Below are 22,118 nucleotides of genomic sequence, written 5' to 3' on the forward strand. Positions count from 1 at the left end.
TCTGTTGTGCTCTCATTGTGAATCTTCTACCCCTCTCGTGTTAATATTTCCAACAACGTAAATAGCAAATGGAACTGGGCTCTTCTGCACAATATAAATACCCCACTTGATGATAAAGCCAGTGCTAAGTTGGTTGGTATGAACTTGAAAAGTACTTTACTAATTTGTCTTCTGGTATGTAGGAGGGGGGTAGAACAAACATGTAATACTTTCAACTTGAGTTAATCTTTCTCTGGGACAATCCAGAACAATGACTACATATCAAGTAAAGCAGCTGTTTTGTTAGGGACCTATCTGTACACAATGAGCTGTAGACTAGAATTGAACAATAATCCAATTCTAAACATAATCTAAATATTCCAGAATTCAAATTATAGTTATTTCTGTGCCCCTGCAGAATAAACAGATACACTGTAGACAACTGACAACATTTAACAATGAAAAGAAACAACTTAGTTACTTCCTAAGTATAAGAAATAAGATGTGGCACAGCATTTCAGATATCATGCGATAGATCTGGCCCAGATCTTTAGGTGATACCTGTAAATGTACACTACCTGAGAATCTGATCTGTTAACTGTAAATAAGGACTTATTAGTGAGCACATTGTCTTTGCCTTTTCAATTGTCATGTTCTTCATCTTGCTCCAGAATAAATGCCTGGGATTGCAGTCTCACGTTGGACTATCACTGTTCTGCGTCTTCATGGTCCCAAAACATAAACTGTTTTTATGTTATGATTACTAGGCATACTTACCCCAGCCTCCCTCCTGTTCTCTCTGTCCCACATCTACAGCTCACTCTCTTTGCATTCCTGTTTGTTTCATAGCAGGCAGGAGCACAGTGCTCCTTCAGTATTAGGACTTGATGATATATGGATAGAGATGAGGTTAAATGGGAACTGGCAGAATAGGCTGCTTTATGCTGGACATATCCATCATGTTCTGTTTTCCTGAGCATGTGCCATCTCCTATTGATTGAAGGAATTGGCATTTATTAGGCCAGATTCTCAGATGGTCTAAATTGTTGTTGCGTGGCTGATTTTTGCCAGGATCTTGCCTTCCATTTGAGGTCACATGATTTGTTTTAACCAACTAATTAATAGATAAAAATCAAGAGACCTAGGCATTCAAATATCATAATGATGGGAGTGCTACAAGAATCTATATAGATGAGACATCTATGAGGGCAGATTCTCTTGTGGTGCCCTGATTCTCAAGGCCAGGCTCTCTCTGAAAATGCATATGTCATAATGGCCCCTAAACCAGTGGTGGGCAGGCCTACCAGAGTGGAGCGATGCCACACCACTTCCCTACTGCCTTCTGTCAGCAAAGCAACCTATCTTGTACAAGGGGAAGGACAGGGCCCATATCTGGAATAGATGCACCTGCAAGGAGTTTTCCTCCAACAGGGGATTATGTGCTGGTGATTGGTCTCCTTTATACCACCTCGAGGGTGCAGATGGGTTATATCTCAGAATAGAATGTCACACTGTATATGTGCGCATGCATATAGAATGACAGGTTCACCACTTTCATCTTGCCAAGTGTTCCTTAGTTAAAAGTAAATAAATAAATAGATACATTTATTCCCTATCACAAGTAGAATACTTAGTGTTTCATTAGCAATAAGTGATGCAGCATGCAAACAGGCATTGTTGTGGGTCAGAGATCTTTACTGAACATGGACATTTTGCTGAGTATTACATGCGGAGAGGCCTGTGTTTATTTGGTAGCAGCCTGGCCCAGCTTGTACTCCTGAGCTGCTAATGTCATACCAACTAGGTCCCTTCTGAAATCTGACCCTTCTTGTGAAGTTCTGACATTGTGAATACTTAGAAAAAATTTCCAGCTCCCTTAGATAACTATGTGAATTATAAAATTGCATGGATATGTGCAAATTTGTATGTGTTGGTTATTAGCCACTTTTTCTTCTATTTCGATAACTATATCGTTGTTGGTAACATGTCTGCTACCAAGATGGTGTAATCTGCCTGGTAATTACTCACATGCTTTCACCTTGAGCAGCAGAAAACCAGAACCTATTGTTTCAATTGGAAATGCCAGTTTATATTGCCAGGTGAAAACTGAAATCCCGAGATTTCCCTCCCCAATACAGGCACATGCATTGTTGTATGGGTATAAAGAAATTTCAGATGTGTGGCTGAACCTTGAAGAAAAATGCAGAGTGATGGGGGATATATACAGTGATGAGCTACCAAAATATTAACAACTGGTTCCCTCCTCCCCCCCGGGGGGGGTCGTGCCCCATCCAACCCCTCATGTTCCTTGACACATACCCCCGGGACCCCTGACCCATCCCCCCATTCCCTGTCTCCTGACTGGCCCTTGCCGCCCCACCCAACCCCTCCTCTCATTCTCGATGGCCCCCCAGGACCCCTACCCCATCCAGGCTCTATCCAACACCCCCTCCCTGCTCCCCTTACCTTGCTGCCTGGAAATGGGGGCCCAGCTGGGCTGGGGCTGGGGCCCGGACGCCGGGACAGGAGCCGAGCCCCCGCTGCGCCCCGTCGCGCCGCCCGGACCCCGGACCGGCAGGAGGCCCCGCCGTGCCGCCCGGACCGGCGGCAGGAGCCCCCGCCGCGCGCCGCCCGGACCTCCGGGCGGCAGGAGCTGAACCAGGCCGCGCCGCGGAGCCGCACTTCCCCTCCCCAGCTTGCCTGCCTGCTGCTTGGTCAGGCTTCCCACGAACATCTGATTCACTGGAAGCAGGGCAGGGGGAGGAGAAAGGGGGCGGAGCAGGAGAGCTTGGGCCAGAGCTTTTGTGAAATTTAGCAGCCCTTATAGAACTGGTTGTCCTGGAACAACCGGTTCTAAAATGGCTGCTAAATTTAACAACCGGATCGCGCGAACTGGTGTGAACCGGCTCAAGCTCAGCACTGGATATATATTGGTTAGAGTGCAGAGAGAGAAGAAAAATACTGTCTGAAGCAAGAACGTAACCATGTATGTAACTGTTGCATGAGGTGAGGCATGCACAGTTGAAGAATTTAATAAATCAAGCTAAGCTGAAACAGTAGGCCTACAAAGGGCCTTCTTCCCATCCCTTAAGATTGATGTTTATGCTGTTGTGGAAGGAGGGAAAGAGCATATACAAATATCTTAGATCTTTTAAATTTGAAGAATTTTGACAGGTGGATATGAGAGATCTGTCCATGTGCTGTCTGAAAAAAAGAAGTCATGCAGAAAAAGTTACTTGCAGAAATACAGCTGTCACCATGTGGTAGAGTTATTAGTAGAAGCAGAGTTAGCAGAGAGTAAAGGCATCAGCATTTGCAGAACAACTGATAACTAGCCAAAATTGGAGTAGAGCATTGGTGGGAAAAAATCTAGGGATCTGGAACAAGGGACTCTTATTTATGGGTTTAAAAAAAAAAGATTTTCAGCTTGATTCCCAGCCACTGTATTGGAATGTCCTTGAAAATCCAGATGCTCTATGAGGAGAACCTCCTCTCAATTTTCTGTTGGGGGACAGAGGTGGAAAAACTTGTGTCCCTCTCCATATGGGTCTCTCACCTCCTGTGTGAAAAGAGGGAGTAGCCAACCCTGTGAAAGACTACTCTCTTGAGGTTTGGGGATCTGCACAGGGAGAGTGGCCAGGTCTACCTACCCCACAGAATTCACTATGGAAATTTAGTACCGGCTGACTTTTTACCTTTCCATAGTCTTCGGTCCACACTAGAGCTACCTGCTAGGATATGTGGCCATGAGGGGAGGTAGTATTGGCATCCCTGATGTAATAAAGAGGCACAGGATCTCTGTGCAGATTGCTTTTGCAGATGCCAGAATATCTGTGGAATTCAGTGATGGACCTGTGGCTTCTGCTGCAGGGAGGCAAGCCCTCCTGAGCTCTTCTAAGAGTAAGACATGAACTGCCATGGAGAGACTTTTTCATATAGGAACATAGCCCCCTTCTGCAGGTTTTCCGAAAGAGGGGATGATCCCCTGTTCTTTTAAGTTCCCAGATTAATGCATTAGCCATTTTTTTAAAAAGGCACTATGATGCAATGGGTAGATCTGTTGACTTTATTAGTGCCACTAAATCATACTGACTGCACTTTACAAATTGAAGCTGTCAGCAGGGCTAATATAGTACCAGAAGTAGGAAAATGCAGTATATGGGTGAAAAAGGGAAGAAGTGAGAAACATGTTCAGTCTTGGCAAACTTTCATAATTTGGTGCAGGAAGTGGGTCCATGCTAAAGATAAACTCAACTACCCAGCAAGTATGTACCTAGTCCATGATGGATCTTTAGGCAACACAAGGTAAATCAAACTCCCAAAATACATTTGAATGCCTAAAGTTTTCCTAAAGTATAACTGCACAAGGGTCAGAATCACTTCTTCCATTCTTGTCAAATTATAATTAGGGCCAGACACTGAGAAGAGGAGCGTATGCCTCAATCCATGCCCAAAAGGCACTCTTCACAGGACTCTCTCCCCCAGTAGGGGAACTGGGTTTCCATACATTGAGAGTGGACAGGATGGGCAGTTGGTGGGTGAAGAAGATGAGCATGTTTTCCTCCAAAATACTTGCGGGATTAACTGTAATCATTTTCCTGCTAGAAGCTTTCTTTTGCTTGGATAGGCCATGCCCTCGTCTCTTGAGGGAAGAATTTCAAGGAACGTCCCTGAGGGCAGGACATAAGTTTTTCCCACCCTCCAGCTAGGTTTTCTGTAGGAATTAACCCACTTGCTGGTAACAGAAGTAACTGCTTTTATCTAGGTTTATGAAAACAGCTCATGAAATCATTAACTGAAGATGTCACTTGCAAGACACCTTACATGGAATGTTAAACTAGACTCCCTGTCATACATGCTAAACATTGCTACCCACATAGCCATTCATCTTTTTACCATCAGCACAGATCACTGAGCAAGCTAGTTCATGGCACCCACTTTACTTTCAATATTAGCCACCAGGGATACTTTCTGGGTGCATGATGTTGCTGTTGACATCTCATTTCAAAGCTTTTCTGGAGATCTAATAGAAACCTCCTCGGGTAGCTACATGTGTAGATTCAACCATTTTCATTACTTTTTAATTACTTTTTTTTTAAATCACTCTTCTCAATAAAACATTTTACTCATTATGGGCTTGATCCTGCAATCTGTACTTAGCCTTCCTCTGCTCGGAGACCTAATGATGTCAATGGAACTACGTGCAGGAATAAGTGTATACACAGTAGTAATTGTTTGCGGGACTGGGCGCTTTGGTTTCCTTCATATAAAAGAGGGATTAAGGCTCCATTTAGTAACATATCAATCCTTACCATTCAAGAACAATTACTGTATCTATTTCATTCTCTTTGATAAAAATGGCTTCGCCTTTTCACCTCCTGAGATAAAAGTTCATGTCTTGGATTTTGGACACAGATGAAACTTTGGATTTCATTTAGGGACAGATATTGGCCCACGTAATAAAAGCACTGTTTGATACAGTTTGCAATACAATTTTTTTTTAAAAACAAACCTTTAATTTTGGGTCAAACCAAACATTGTTTTGGGTATTTTTAATAAAAGCAAAGGAAATAAAAGTCTGGATTCAGAAAACACACTTGTTGGTGCCTCCTTTAACACTTGGTGTAGTGGTTAAGGCATTCACTTGAGAAAAGGGAGAGCTGGGTTAAAGTCCTTTCTCCAGTGCAGAGATGAGTGCCCTAACTATTGGACTAGGGTGTATTCGGGGGCGGGTGTCTCTCAGTCTCTGCTGTTGAAACTGTTCCACTCTGTATGAAATACATCAGTAGTCATTGGGCCAGAGATGGAGAATGAATGACTCCAGTCTGGTGATTAGGGTACTCACCTGGAAGGGGAAAACCCTGGATTCCAGTCCATGCACCATTTAATAATGGAGCGTAGAGCAGAACTATAGAGTTACATTCAGGAGTTTTGTACTCTTAAGCCAATTTTGTGAGTATAAAGTTACAGCATAAACATAATCATAAGTCATTATTAAAAAGGACTACTTGAGGACCTAAGTGAGTCTAATTATATTTTGAGCACATAAACTAGAATAATAGCAAAGAACTGGATTACAAAATGTCAGGTAGGTTATCAGTTTTCTCCTGTAGTGAACTCAGAACATTAGGAATTGTTAGATTAAAACAATATAGTTGTAAAAATGTTCCTGAAATACACTTGAGAATGCCTCGTAAATTTCATTTCATTTTAACTGCACAGGAGATTTCATTTCTTGTTGCCTTTTGATAGCAATTCTTATTGCAGGGCTGTGACTTTTAACTCTCTGACAAGCAAGCAACATTTTTGTTTAATTAAAAAGAAATAGTTAGGAATCACAAGTTTAATAATCTGGTTCCAGTGAAGTAGATCACAATGAGACAGCATCTGCCATACATTTCAAAACAGATGGTTCCTTTCTTGGGTTGTGCAGTTTTTCCTTTGGAGATGATTTTTGTGTTTGGAGTATCAATGAAAAGCTGGAGCATGATGACACATTCTGACATGCAGTCTAGTTTAAAATGAAAGGCAGAAGAGACCATTTGATCACTTACAAATGCACTCTTAAAACCACCAATTTTATCCTGGTATGTTGACATAGTTTAATAACAGTAACCAGGTTTTCAAAGGAGCATAAGTGAATTAGATTCCCAACTGTTGAATTTTAATGAGATTTGGGTGCCTAACTCCCTTAGGCTCCTTTTGTTTTTTATCTTACAAAACAATTTTGCATGATTAAGCATTCAGTCGTGAGGTGTAGAATTTTTTTCCAACATGTGAAACTTGGCAGTATTTTACATTAAACATATGATTTTCAGGACAAAAAGTATATTACAATAGAGAGATGCTGTTGTGAATGAAAACCATACAATTATTTTTACTTAGCTGGTATTTGTATAGAGGTTGATAATATATGGGTTGCAGCTTGCACGATTTCAAAATTGTCCCTAGAGGTATGTAGTTCAAAATGGGATTTCTTTAAGCTTTTATGAACCTATTGTTAAGAAAAACAAAAAAAACCCACCCTTCTTGTCAAGCTGCTGTGCCTGATTGCTAAGGAATTCAACATTTCATTGAAAAGGAGATATAGAATACAGGAAACAAATTCTGCATAAGAATAAATGTATGAAAATTGCTGCAGGGCATCTTAAACCATTATGAAAGGAAGAGATGGATATAATAAATAATAATGATGTTTATGGAAGATTTGGAAAGGGGAGGTATCCACTAAACATGTCCATGTGTTCATCTTGTCTTGTAAAAAATAAGACAGATTATCCTTCTCTTTTCATAAATGATTAAATGTTTGTATTGTTCAAGTAACTGAGGGTTTTCGGAGTAATCAACTGTTCTATTTGCTACCATCTTCAAGACTTCATAAAATCTCCATTACATTAGTGTTACACAGTCCTCAAAATTATATACATTACATTGAAAAGATCCTTCCATTAAAAACAAAATACTTTGGAAAAGCACTAGCCAATGATATTCCCCAATGTACCATATGAATCTTTCTTTTATAAAACAATCCTAATCTCTTATTCCATAACACAATATATGTGTCACTTAAGAAGAAATACTATCTCAAAAATGACAACTGCATAATAATAAATACTTAGCATTTATGCTTTATACACCAAAATCCTGGTCTTATTAAAATCACTGGGAACTTTGCCATTCATTTCAGTAGAATTGGGATTTATTCATGTATCTTTAACAGTTTATCAATATTAACCACATTAATTCAGCCTCACAACAAACTTGGGTGTGGTGGTAATAACGATTATTATCCCCACAAAACACAGTAAGGTTAAATGCCCAATTTTGTTTCCACTGAACTTTAAATAAATAAAAAAATAATTAATAAAAATTAAAAGGGTGAAATCCAGGCCCCTTCCAAATCAATGAGAAGCTTGCTATTGATGTCAATGGGATGGGATTTCACCTATAGAATTTTTATAAAGCCAACCATTCAAGCAAAAGCCTTGCAACTTATCCTGTAAGTCTGCAAAATAGGCCTATGTTCGGCTGATAAGAGCATTTCACAGTTCAGGGCCAACCATTAAGATACCTGTCTAGACACCATTAGTGAGTCAGCTCAGTTGGGCTTTCTATCAAGATAGAACTTGAATAGCAAAGAGGTATCCTCTGAGAGACAGCAGCCATCGAAATAGGTCTTGAGAGATCAAAACTAACACCTCGAATTGCTCGTGGAAACAGACTGGAGGTCACTGTAATCTAATACTCAACTGGTGTATATAAAATTATATATACACACACACATCACTAAGCAAATGAACACCTATATTTTGTGGCATCTGAAGTTTCTGATTTGCCTTCCAGGTGAGCACCTGAATTTCAAGGAGCAGGTTGGGATCCCTGGATTGCAAACCTTGTAAGCAAACAAAGCAGACAAACCTCCTCTATCAGGGGTACAGGAGTTGTCTCCATTAGATGTGCAACCTTTTACCAGGCACCACTTGTGCCTTGCTGTTTGAGCTTCATCCAAATGACTCAAAAAGTGAGGGTGCTAGCTTCTGTTCTCAGTTCAACTCGGGTAAATCTGGAGACTCTCTTGTGGTGTTAGTGGAGTTACTGTGATCTCATATTAGCAATAATGATGGTAGAATATGGCTCTGGGAGTTATAGCAGTGGCCTTGGATATAGAATTCCCTTGGCATACTCAATGTCTGATGCAGGGAGTAGGCTGGGAACTGGAGGGAGAATGGGTGTAGCATTTTGGGCTGTAGCTATTCTGGGCAGTAGAAGAGCAAGTATGTAGGCAATTATGGGGAGACTGCCTTTCCCCACCTTTCCTCCTGGGGAGCTCCTTCTGTGCTATGCCACCAGAGAGGTGAAGCACAGACTCCAGCTTTGTGTTTTTGTCAGCACAGCCTTGGTGTGCATAAAGTACTGAGTTAATAGGCCACCTAGAAGAATAAGGTTCATATGGATGCAAAAAAGAAAGCTTTTCTACTTGTTTCAGGGACAGTTTACTTTCACCATGAGCCATTGTTTAGACAGAAGCTGAAATTTAAGTTCTGTAACTGTAAGGAAGTGTTTTTATTTAGGTGATATTTTTTTCTTTAAAATTTCTTCGTGCATACTGTTATAACTGGGAATCAGTTTTGTAAGTGTCTCCTGTGTCACGGAATCAGCAGTTTGTGAGAGAAGACCATGATTTATCCATACAGGCAAAAGTTTGTTCCTCCAAGAAATTTGGTCCTTAGAAAGTATTTGAGATTATTGAGATGAATATAACAATACCTTGCCTCAACATAACACGTACTTGTGCAGAAACACAAAAATGGATAGGCTGAGGACACTGTTAGCCTCTCACAGACTTGAAGGGTATACCTCTTATGCAGTCTATGACAGATACCCTCCTGGGCTTCTGAGGTAACATAAGGAGAGGCGCCTATTTGTTTAGTACAGATGCGGTCAGATCTCTTCCCCACCACACCTCAATGTCCTGCCAACATACTTGGAGAAGAGGCCAATCCCATTCCACCCAGATATATTATACTGGGGCTTCTACTGCTATTGGCATTGTTAACTGCCCCTTTGTGCTTAGCCGGCCTGCAAGCACATCATGTTCCCCCCCCTCCACATGATGGTAGCTGTAGGAAAAATTGTACAGTGCACCCTGTTTTCTTTATACCCTATTAGAAATAACCAAAATCTTCTAACAGGTTGTATAGAAACAGAAGCTTTTTTAATAACATCAGACAGATGACAACATACTTTAGACATGAGTCTGTTCCTGTTTCTGATCCTTAGATGGGGAGAGAGATACTGTAGCACAATGTACTTCACTGAAGTTTGAGGTTATATTAACAGCATTTTGGTATCGTGTTCACAAATGAAAGTGTGTGATGACCCTCTTTTCTGTTTGTAAGATACAGTCTTAATGCATGATTCAGGGTACACAGTGCTTGGGAATTTCAGTGAAATTACAGTGAAAACTGCATTTGTTAGCAGGATAAGACACCAACATTTGTATAATATACAAATAAAATGGAAGGAAAATGATCTATCATAATGTGAAATATGCCACATTTGAAGTATCCAATTTGTATATTGCAAACAAATGTAGTTAAGTGAAAAAAAGACTGACTTAATTATATATTTTAAATCCACCATCTTTCTTTCCAAATGAGTTGTCCATTTAATTTCAGGTATAAGGTGGGATTTTTCAGAAGAACCCAAGTGACTTAGCAGTACAGATCCCATACTTTTGAAAAGCTCACCTGTACATAAAATGAAAGAGGACACTGAAGTTCCCAGTTAACATATTCCCTTTAAGAAAATGTATAGGAAAATTCAAATCAAATTATTTTGAAAGTAGCACAAAACTCTACTATTTACTTCCTATAATTTCCAGTTTTCTCCTTGCCACCCCAGGTATCCTGCTTTTTACAATCCGTGAAATCATGCTAAGTCTGTTAACACCAAATATAATTTCATGCCACTGCATAGGCTGAAATCCCATACTAAAAAACAAACAGAAAAATACATAAATACTTTTAAATAATTCTATGGATTTCTTAAAATAGCAATATAAGGTAATTTCACATTACTAATATCTTTCCTAGATGGTTTTACATATTTGTTACCACCCTTAAAACAAAGTTATCAAACAGTGATTTGAGAAAATCCATTCCTTTTTTGGATTCATTCAAGTTTTTACACTAATCTGGCAACTTCACATTAAAGATATGTCTACACTGCACCAGGGAGGGTGCTTCCTAGTACAGGTAGAAAGATAGACACTAGCTCTCCTTGAGCTAAAATAGCAGTGTAGCCTTGAAGGCAAGAGTGGAGGCTTTGACTAGCTTCCCAAATACAAACACCTCCAGAAGAGCTAGTATGTATCTGTCTCCCTGCAATGGAAAGTAAGCTCCCAGCTGCTACGGCAAGATACCCCAATTTGGTAAGGTTTTTGTATGTTTGTTTGTTTTTTTTAACTGCATAACTCTGATCCTGCATTAAAATCTGCTATCCTATACCCCTTTACCCAGAGTCCCATTAGGATCATGCATATGCTCAGGGATGTATTAACTTTGCTTTGGATTGCCTGCAAAGGTTGGGATAGGCAATGTAAATCCTTCCCAGTCTGCAAAGGGCAAATCTGAGATCTCCATAAAGAGTCCTTTCTATGCTCCTGCTGTTGAGAAAACGATCATGTTCTTGCACTGGAGAGACAGACTTTGTTTAAGTTAGTATTTCCCCCTTGTTCTATTTACAGAATACACAAACCCATGAGAATCCTGAAGCTGTACCTCAGCTTCACAACAACTGAAGAAGGATGATCATGTAGTTAAAGTGCTTAGCTGGGACTCAGACTATCTGGCTTCAATTCCTAGCTCTACTAGAGGCTTCCCTTGTGATCTGGGGCAAATAATTTAATTACTGTGTGCCTTAGTTTCCCATCTGTGAAACAGAGATAACTATAAAACCTTCTAATCTTTGTCGATCTTCTATATTTATATCGTAAGCTTTTGGGGACACTGACTCTCATGTGTCTGTACAGTGCCTAGCAGAATGGGGCTTTGATCTCATTTTGATTCTGCATGAGGTACAGTGGGTACAGTATATAAACAGAACATGGCTGGCTTATAGTTTGACCATAGCTTTGATTATTTGGCTTCTTTGCACATAGGCCAAATCATTGATGGTGCTTTCATGTAGTTTTTGTAGTTTAATATACCTTGGTCTGATGAAAATAAGAAATTCATTTTAGCTTTTAATAAACACCACATTATAGTATATGTGAATCTTTTAATTATTTTTTACATTCTGTGGACATAACTTAGATTTTCAGTGTTCAAAATGATAACCTCTCTCATTTTCTAAATGGAAGAACTGGAGATACACTAGATATACTATGTGCAATTTTTCATCAACAACAAAGATTCAGAGCCGTGAAATTGCCATAGAAGCCAAGTGAAAAAATTGGCAGGTCAGATGAACTATAGCTAGACCTTCACATTTACACTTTGCTGAATTCATGCAGTAATGGGGATAATGTAATTCTTTTTAGTGAATTCATGCTGAGGAGCTATGCATTTTGAACTGTTGAACTCCTAGACTTTAAATCAATATTCCTTCTGGTTGATTTTAATGTGAGCAAGTACTGATGGTGCTACTTGTAGCCAGAAATGAGTTGTTCTCAAGTTCAAGTAGCATGCTAGTATTAAGGCTACAGCTGTAGTAGGACACGTCTATCAAGTTCACTTAAAAGACCCAAAAACAAAAACAAAACCACCTAACTGAAGCAAACATTGTGTATTTCCAGGCTTCAGTCAAACAAAAAAGTAATTTTGTAGACTCTAGTTCTCAGGCTTTTCAGTGTTAGCCATGATGCATTTGATTGGAACATGGCAGATTTGATGCTGGCTACCTAATTTTGGATTAACTATCCAGAGTACTGGTTATTGGAATGTTTTAAGCCACTGGATAAGATCATTCATTTTTCACAAGAAAAATAAAAACGAGCCACTAGTGTTTGTGTAGCTTATCTACTGTTACCTGGGTGACAGAGGAATCTTTAAACATGTGACACTAGCATCATCTTTGACTAGCACTAGCAATCTCATGTCTGTGCAGCATTTTGGAGTGAGCCTCCCAGCCTGGGTCAGACTTGGGCTAGTAGGGCTCATGTTTGTGCTCTAGAAATAGCTGCATAGACAGCACTTTAAAGTTTAAAAAAAAACAAAAAAAAAACAGGAGTACTTGTGGCACCTTAGAGACGAACAAATTTATTTGAGCATACGCTTTCGTGGGCTACAGCCCACTTCATCGGATGCATAGAGCTCTAAGAGGCTAATTAATTAAGATGACCTGTTAAAGTTATGTCTCAACCTGGAGCTTGGGTTCTGAAGCCTAGGGTCCCTCCAAAATGCTGTGTAGACATACTCTTTGTTTCTTTCCAGGTGTAAATCATAGCTGCAGAATAATTTGGTCAAAAATATTGACTTAAGGAAAACATTGAAGTAGAAATGCCTGTTTGTACTACCTGGACTAGAAATGCCATTAGATTGTTGTGCTAATCACAGTTGGGTTTACAATAGTAGAAATAGGTAATAGTTGTTGGAAAGGCTTCACACATCTGATTATATGTTCATCATTTTCTACTGAAGTGAGGATTTCCTAATATTTGTACTCTAGAATATATAACCCCTGAAGGGCTCCCATACTACGAATAGAGATAGACCAAGGATGTCATAGTCACACATGTACCTGGACTATGTTGGGTTGAGGTCTGAAGTTGAATCAGGATTAGGTTTCTGGTTTGGATTTGTTGATGAGGAAATGTATTGGACTGTTCTTGGAAGCTTTCAGATGCAAATAGTGGTAGTTTTGTGTAATCTGTTGATCTTCTAAGATTTACATCATCTTGATACAAGCAAAAAGGACACTTATAAAGACTATTGGTGAGTTTTCCTTTTAAATTAAAAAAAAATAATTTCAATTCTACCCTCATAGTACTAATGAAATAGTCCATTGGACACTCTGATCTGCAACATATCAAAGGGGATGTCAGAATAATTCATCCCTTATATCTCTAGTTATCTGAATTACCCCATTCTCATAGCTCAGGATGTAAAATCACTCAGTAATTGTCCATCTGATGTTATTGAGAGAAGACACAATATTCCTTGTTTCCCCCTTTGAAGTCCAGTTTTCATTTATTTTGGAAGAAGCTGCAAAAGACAACTTCAAATAAGGGATGACCTTTTTAAAGACTGATGTAGATAAGGTCAGAATGAGCATGAATAAGCAAATCAGGAATCATCCTGTATGGATGAAAATTACAATGCATGTCTAATAGAGTGAATTAGGGAATAGAAAAACATTTTAAGCACTGTATTTACAACTCTTATCTCCTAAAGGGGCATAGTTGCCTTTCACCTATCATTGTAATCTTATCAAAGATAAAATTATAGTAAACAACTTCTAGAAAAAAAATCTGCCTTATTGATTGTCTAACGAAAACGCAAAATAAAAATGATGAACCCAGATCACATTCTTTTATACTACTGTGAAATCCTATTACTACAGCTTTAGAAACTGAATAGAGTGACAGTTTCGTACTGTTGATGGTTTCTCATTTAGTCATAGATATTGAAAAACATATCACAATAAGGTATATAGTTATTATGTCCTTCTTACTGGACATAGACCTGATCCAAAGCCCATGGAAGTCAGGATCCAGATCTGCTCCCACTATGGTCCAGTAATATGTGATTACTTTTAATAGCCAACATTTTCTTTTATTTCACTTAGTCCTGTGGAACCAACATATCTAAAAAAGAGTGAACTGGAATCTATTCTTTTGTGTCATCTTTGTCACGAACTTCTTTCATAACCCTCCGAAGTCTATGGAACTAAGCAGGTTTTTTTTCCTGTTTCTGATTAGAGCCAACCCATTCCAGATTAGGCCCTCATTGATGCCATTATTTGGTCTCGAGAATTTTTGTTAACATTGACAGTGTGTGAGAAGGAAAAAAAAACAACAAAACAAATTGACTTCAATCTCAAGCGGAGGTTGCAGTGGCACTTTAACAAAATGTGGGGATTTTTTTTTTACATGAGCATAGTTGTTTGAGAAGTCATTGAGAAACAATAAACAAGGAATCTTACAATGTCCCTTTATTTTGCAGAGTAGTGCCCATTATAGTTGTCCCTTTCCACTAAAAATATTAAGCAAATAGTTCAATTAATTTTTAAACTAATTCTCCTTGGCCAGGTGTGCACTTTGTTGTGGAAAACAAATTCAAACTTGTTTGCTCAAATACAGTATATGTTTTAAAGTCATCTTCCCCTCCCACCCCAGTATTTTTGCCAGAAACTTGGTTTATAAGTTATTCTAATGCAATTCAAGGAACTTAAGAAAAATGATACCATGGATAAGATCCTCATCTTTCTTCCAGCCATTTCACACCCAGTCAAACAGCTGAAGTGGCATAAGTGAGTCTTCAATCCCCAGTTCTGCCTGGAAGAAGATCCCCCTGTTCATGCTCTATGGAAACAGTCTTAAGGCTGCCTCCTGAGGATGCACTCACTAGTCCCAGCATAGCCACATATTGGAGGTGGGAGAGGTGTGCCGGGTTGGACACTTACTTACCACCACAACCTCCTCTAGCCCTGGGCTGCACCTCTCAGAATCTCCTCTTGTCTGATTTACATGGTGATTCACAACTAAGCAACACAGCTCAAATGTTGTATTACAAATGTTGAAACCATGGAGTAAATAAATCTGAAAAAAAATTCAATCAAATAAGAAAACAGAGAAAAAGAGAGGTGAACATTGCTGAATAAATTCCTTGTATGATTTATTCTGTCTGCTGTAGAGATAGTACTATAAAATGTATTCCCAATACTGTATTCCCAATGCAGACAGGAAAACTCACATGAAAGATGGAACTTCATAAGAGGACAAAGATCTACTACACTGACATGTCCCAGGGCAGAAATGGCACTCAATGCTGAAAAAGGCTGGCATTTTGTATAGCACATTTTTGTTGTTTGCTTATTTTTATATTTGGTATTTACTTTTGGTATTTTGATATTTTCATTTTGTTGTTTTTCTCTACCCTATCTGGCTATGCGAGAGCTGTTTTCTTCATTCCATTGTCAATAATTTTGTTTGATTATTATTTTAGAGTTAGAAAAATATCCTTTTGCAATGGTGGCTAACTTGGAGGGCTTGGCAGTGCTTCGAAGAAGGGTAGAAGATTAGCCACAATCACAGCTTCTTCATCTCCCTCCGTACCATAAATACATGGGTAGACATTTGGGACTTGTGAGTACCGAGCTAAGTGGGACCAGTTATCTACAGGACCATGGTGTATGTGAGCTGTCCAGGAAGCGGAAGTCTCATGGCTAGACTGCAATAAAGTAGATTATCAAAGGTATAAATGCCCTTCAGCGGAAGTTTTTACCTTTGAAAATCTCCCCCCCTCCCCCAACCACTAATAGTATTCACCTATTTATAACCTGGAAACCAGTCTCTGTGATACATATAAGGAACTGTAAACAATAACTTTACAGAGGATGTGGATAATGACCTTGGCCCAAGTACTAAGCAAGATCCTTTAAAGTCCCAGACCACATCTGGCCTAAATTTTTTACATGGATTTCTTAGTTTTGAGGTAGACATATTAATGCCATTTGTATTTCAGCTGCTGTTTCTCCTTGTACTGACCATTTTTACTGATCCAATATTTGGACATTTTGAGGAACATCTTTAGATTTTTTTTGTATTTAATTGGACTCCTATATAATTCCAATTATTGTTGATCAGCTCTTCAAAGTTTTATTACCCTACTGATAAATAGCAATGGACACACTTCTAAATATCCAGAGTCCACTCAAAGCCTTGAAGCAGTTAAGATGTACAGAATCAGTCCGTTTAAAATTGGAGGCATTCATTAAAGAAATGTGTTACAAAACACACACAGAGACAAAGAACCTTCCACACAGCGCCACAACCATACACTGCCTGGAACTCTAAGCACACTGAGTGCAAGTGAAAAGATCATCAGTCCCAAAGAGGGATTTGGAGAGAGATCTTAAAATGGAGGGGGTAAGAGATTGGGTCATAGGTGGTCATCCCTATGGTTAGAGCATCAGTCAGGAATTAGGAGCCCAAAGTCTCAGAGACCAGCTGCCAGAATTGTGGATTAGAGCTCAAATCAGAAGTCAGGAATCAGAGCAAGGGTCACCTGAAGTGACGCAAGGCAGAAGCAGGGCTGGTGCCAAGGCTAGAATAAGGCAGGGATAAGACTGGGAACAAACAAGCACAGGGGCTGTAGGCAAATACTTTGAACAGCCACTGAACTGCTGCTGGTCTTAAGAGCTACTCTGCTGACTTTTCCTAACAAGCAGGCAGTGTGGGCAATCAGGCAACCTCCTACAGGCCAGGTGTGCTCGTTAGGTTGCTCAGGAACTGGCTCTGCTGCAGGCCCTGATTGCTGAGAGTGCGGAAATTAAAAACTTTCTGGCGGAATAGTTATGAACAGTTTAGTGTGTTCTGATTTTGTGCCAATGGCCACTCATTTGAGTCAAATTATCTACCATTTTTCCATTCATAGTTTTGTCAGTCACTTTGAGCTTTGTATTAAATTATTCTTAAAATTTTCTTTGCTTCCTAATCAGTAATACTAAGTTTCTTATATGCTGCAGCTGCTCTCATACTGTCTGAGGAGAAATAAGTACAACTAATTTCATGTTTCAGTAGGGAATTCTCTTTTTAAAAAGTAATGTAATATCACTTATGTCCTCTTCCCATCTCTGAGGGCAATCCTCTTCAAAGAAACTTCACGTTATAAGTGACAGAGAGTCGTGTGGTAGACTAACAGAAGTATTGGAGCATAAGCTTTCGTGGGTGAATACCCACTTCATCAGACACACGTGGTGGAAATTTGACGAAGTTGGTATTCACCCACGAAAGCTTATGTTCCAATACTTCTGTTAGTCTATAAGGTGCCACAGGACTCTTTGTTGCTTTTTACAGATCCAAACTAACACAGCTACCCCTCTGATACTTCACGTTATAGAAGACCAGTTAGGCTCTGGGTACCTTGGAATATTTTCTTATTGCTGCAGGTTATGCTTCAAAGGTTTTCACATGATTGGGAGTGCCTTTCAGAAACTTCTGTGGTTGCTAGTTCTTTTCCCTAAAAAAAAAACAAAAAAACAAAAAAAAAACCACATGTGGATGGGAGCTGTCCATAAAGAACATGCATCAGTTGAAGTTCTCAGATGAATATTTCTCATCCTTGTAGCTTTTACATTTAAAATTTTAGTGTAATGATGCAATATCCTTGAAACATTACTTTTAATCAAAAGCAGAAGTGACCCGGAGATTTCATGTGGGACCTCATTAATATTTCCAGGGCTTTGGAATGGAGCCCAAAGCTGGAACACGGAGCCACTCCGGAGCAGTAGGTTTTTCTGGAGCTGGAGTGGAGCCGGAGCACAGCTCCAAAGCCCTGAATATTTCAGACAATAACAAGATACTCAGTCAACAGGCACATGTATTCATTACTCCAGGCAGTATTGAGTTTGCCTGTATTTGGTAGATTTGTCTAGTGGCTGGAGTACAAATCAGGGGTTCTATTTCCAGCTCAACCAATAACACTTCTGAGAGACTTTGGGTAAGTCACTTAGGACAATTTTTTTTGAGTCCTCTAACACAAGAATTGCACCAAGTTTAAGGTGCATAAATGTAGACTTTATTACCAAACTATAGGCATCAGAGCCTGAAAATTGCAGCCTTGACTTCACCTTTTTTTGACTCAGCTCTAAAATTATGAAAATGATGATATTCTGTTTTTGTTAACCTCTGAAATTCTTGATTGAAAAATGCTATATGAGAACAAGATATTATTAATCATGTATCTTAGAGGGATCTCAGTTACTTAAACCATGTCTGTCCATTTCCTAAGAGACAAACTTACATATGTTAGAATTCTGGACATAGGAAATAGTCTAAATAGTCTATTTCCGTCACCTACAGCCCCCAACTAAAACTTCTCCAGCGCATCATCAAGGATCTACAACCTATCCTGAAGAACTATCCCTTACTCTAAGACCTTGGGGGACAGGACCGTCCTCTCTCACAGACAGCCCCCCAACCTGAAGCAAATACTCACCAGCAACCACACACCACACAACAAAAACACCAACCCAGGAACCAAACCCTGCAACAAACCCCAATGCCAACTTTGTCCACATATCTACATCATAGGACCTAACCACATCAGCCTCACCATCAAGGGCTTGTTCACCTGCACATCTACTAATGTGATATATGCCATCATGTGCCAGCAATGCCCCTCTATCATGTACATTGGCCAAACCAGACAGTCTCTACGCAAAAGAATAAACGGACACAAATCTGACATCAGGAATCATAACATTCAAAAACCTGTAGGAGAACACTTCAATCTTTCTGGTCACTCAATAACAGACCATAAAGTGGCAATTCTTCAACCAAAAAAACTTTCCAAAACAGTCTCCAATGTGAAACTGCAGAACTTGAATTAATTTGCAAACTGGACACCATCAGATTAGGCCTGAATAAAGACTGGGAGTGGTTGAGTCATTACAAAAACTAAACCTCATTTCCGCAATACTAATTTTCCCCTACTGTTACTCCCACCTTCTTGTCAACTGTCTGAAATGGGCCATTCTCATTACTACTTCAAAAGTTATTTTTCCTCCCTTGATATCCTGCTCTCAATTGAATTGTCTCATTAGACTGACTTCACACATGGTAAGGCAAATCGCATCTTTTCATGTATTTATACCTGCTCCAGTATTTTCCACTCCATGCATCTGATTAAGTGGGTTCTAGCCCACAAAAGCTTATGCCCAAATAAATTTGTTAGTCTCTAAGGTGCCACAAGGACTCCTCATTGTTTTTGCTGATACGGACTAACACAGCTACCACTCTGAAACCAGTCTGTTTTTCTGTCATTCATACAATCTCCATTCACTCAAGTGCTGAAGTACTATAGCAGTTCGCCCAATAACCATTTTTAACTCCTCATACTGTTGCAGTTGCTGTGTTCTGAAGACTACTCTATATTCGTTTGTGCGTGTATGTGTGTGAGAGAGAGAGAGAATTTGACCTAATTCCATTGGGGTTTGACGTATCTTTAGTTTTCTGTCCTCTAGATATTATATTTGAAATAAGTTCAAATAGTCCCATGCTACCTATTATTTCTGTTCTTTCATGATTTTTGAACCTCAGCAAGCTCTCTCTCCGGTCTTTTGCAAAGAATTCAGACTTCATTTTTCCAGTCTCTCTCTCTAAGTCCTTCAAGGCTCCAACTCATTCTGGTTGCCCTTTGCTATATCTTCTGCTTCTTCATACTTTTTAAAGTGGCTTCAAAGGAGCTGAGGGAACTCAGCATCTCCTGGGGTTGGGCCCATGTTCCTCATGTGATACTGCAGTAATTCAGTCTAAACTGATTTCAGTGCTTGTATTCATTATGGAATCAGTGAGCCTTCTATATACAATGGTCCATGATGGTATTCTTCACTGTTACCTCAAGCTCAATTAAAAGCAAAATTTTTTAAATTAAAGTTTGGGATTAATTTAAAATTAAATATTCATTTTTTGCAACTCTGTATTTCCTAAAACCCTACTAGAGCTAACAAGATATTCTTGTATGGTGCACAGTCCAAATTCAAATAGAAGCACTGGTAATGTAGGAAAGTGTGAGATACCAACCCAGTTTTGCAGACCTGGGAGATTTTGGCAGCATCTTTAGAAGTTAGCTCATTGATATGTAGAATAGGGTCCATATTGCATAGAACCCCTCCACCTCCATAGCTTTGCATCTCCAGTCTGCTGACATGTTGTTCTGAAACAAGCTGAGTAACTGACAGCGAGGAAGAGAGTGACAGGTGCAGTGACAGCAGGGTTCTTAATATTTGACATTTTGGAGGAGGGGGAGGAAGAGATGCCAGCAGCAGCTTGTAGAAAGAAAAGCAAGTGGCATAAAAGTCCTGTTTACTCTTCCAGGGTTTAAAACAAATCCAAAGCTTTCTATGATATAGTTCCTTCTTTTCTAATGGGAGTCTTGTCTGTGGAAGGATTGTAGGACTGAAAAAGTTAGTCACCTGAAGTTCTTGTGGAATTACACTAGAATGTGACCTGGTTTGTGACTGCAGTTCTTTATAATCTTCATTTCATAGTCATTAGTAACCCTTTTCTTATGATCATTTAATTACAAACCACAAATGATTAGGTACGTTTCTTATCATTTGATTTTGGGGATAAACCTATAAACTTATTTTTAAAAATAGATAATTTAATAAGAAGCTTGTGTGAATATGAATGTTTCACTTGTACATTATATAAGGCCCTTATAGTCAATTCAGGAGTCAGTGATAGGAGGCAGATAGCTCAGTGATTTGAGTATTGGCCTGCTAAACCAATGATTGTGAGTTCAATCCTTGCTCATCATGCTGCTTCAGTGAAGTACTAAAAATTGTGCACACTCAGGTTTGCCAAGGTATACTTCACAGCTGAATTCAACAAAACACACATACTGTTAAATGCAAGAAGAGTGCAATGTTACCCAGGGAAATTTTAAATGCAATAAAGTAAGGAAAATGCATAGTTTCCCCTATAACTGACCCCTTCTAGCATGTGTTGGCCAACTACTGGGTTTCCAATATACAGTTCAGAAAAACTAATGAAAAACCCACTTGAATCATAGGGTGGAATATTTCTGTCTCAAATTTGGCAGCACAAAAAACACGTAAAATGACCTTTCTTCTTACTACTTTACCTTTGGATGTTTGAGGAAAACAAGCCCTTTTTTGCAGTTGGAATAGTAAGATGGGGGTCTCTCCTGTCAGTCACAAGCCTGGAATTGCATAAGAAAAGACTTGGGCAGATGGGTTATGGTGCTGATCCTTAGCCTCTATGTTAATGTATCATAAGAGCATAATGACCACTTAGGCATATGAAGTTACTAGTTTTAATTGGACAAGGAGGTGTTCATGAGTAACAAGACACCTTTAGTATTGATACTGGCATCCTAACTTTCACATTAATACTTCCTGAAGTTTTTTTGTGCAAAGACAGAATAATTCTTTTGTCTCAAATGTATACAGTGAATGGCCAGAACTCCCTTATATCATAGTAATATTGTATGAGTGTTTACATCCAAGATCAGGACCTGAATGTGTAACTAAAATTTTCTCCATGTAAGCAGCACAATCCTTCCGAGCAATGTTAGCTATAAATGTTACTCTCAGACACACAGTCTTTCTGGCAATATACCAAAATATTATGGCACAAATTTTCTGGAAAATATTGTTGGCAAAAATCATTTTACCAAAGGGTTTTAGTAACAATGAAAGTTGTTTTTAAAAATAAAATGTTTGTAAAGCTTTTAGTAAGGGCATATTGTGTTATCTTTATTTTCACTGAATACTGACAATATGAACGGTTGGTTCATTAGACTGAAGCCAATGGCGTTGGTTGTGGAGTATGGTACAAGTGAAGGTGACTAAGCATATGACAATAATTATCTTAGGGTATTGTATTGCAGCACATCACTATAGTGTCTAAGTGCCTTCCAAGTAAAATCAATAGCAAAAGCAAAGTC

General features: G+C 39.2%; 1 protein-coding gene and 1 long non-coding RNA gene across 7 annotated transcripts in view; one reads left to right on the top strand and one right to left on the bottom strand.

The window, feature by feature from the left end:
• Window positions 1-22,118, top strand: part of LUZP2 (leucine zipper protein 2) — a 431,446-nt gene that overhangs the window by 104,211 nt on the left and 305,117 nt on the right. The window lies entirely within an intron of this gene.
• Window positions 6,391-22,118, bottom strand: part of LOC123367900 — a 31,118-nt gene continuing 15,390 nt past the window's right edge. The window contains exons 2-5 of the long non-coding RNA XR_006578640.1: window positions 21,294-21,371; window positions 17,567-17,663; window positions 15,110-15,241; window positions 6,391-6,490 (exon numbers count right to left, since the gene is read on the bottom strand). This is a non-coding gene — a long non-coding RNA (uncharacterized LOC123367900). The remainder of the gene's footprint in view (window positions 6,491-15,109; window positions 15,242-17,566; window positions 17,664-21,293; window positions 21,372-22,118) is intronic.

Source organism: Mauremys mutica, chromosome 4, assembly GCF_020497125.1.
Source record: "Mauremys mutica isolate MM-2020 ecotype Southern chromosome 4, ASM2049712v1, whole genome shotgun sequence".
NCBI lineage: Eukaryota > Metazoa > Chordata > Testudines > Geoemydidae > Mauremys > Mauremys mutica.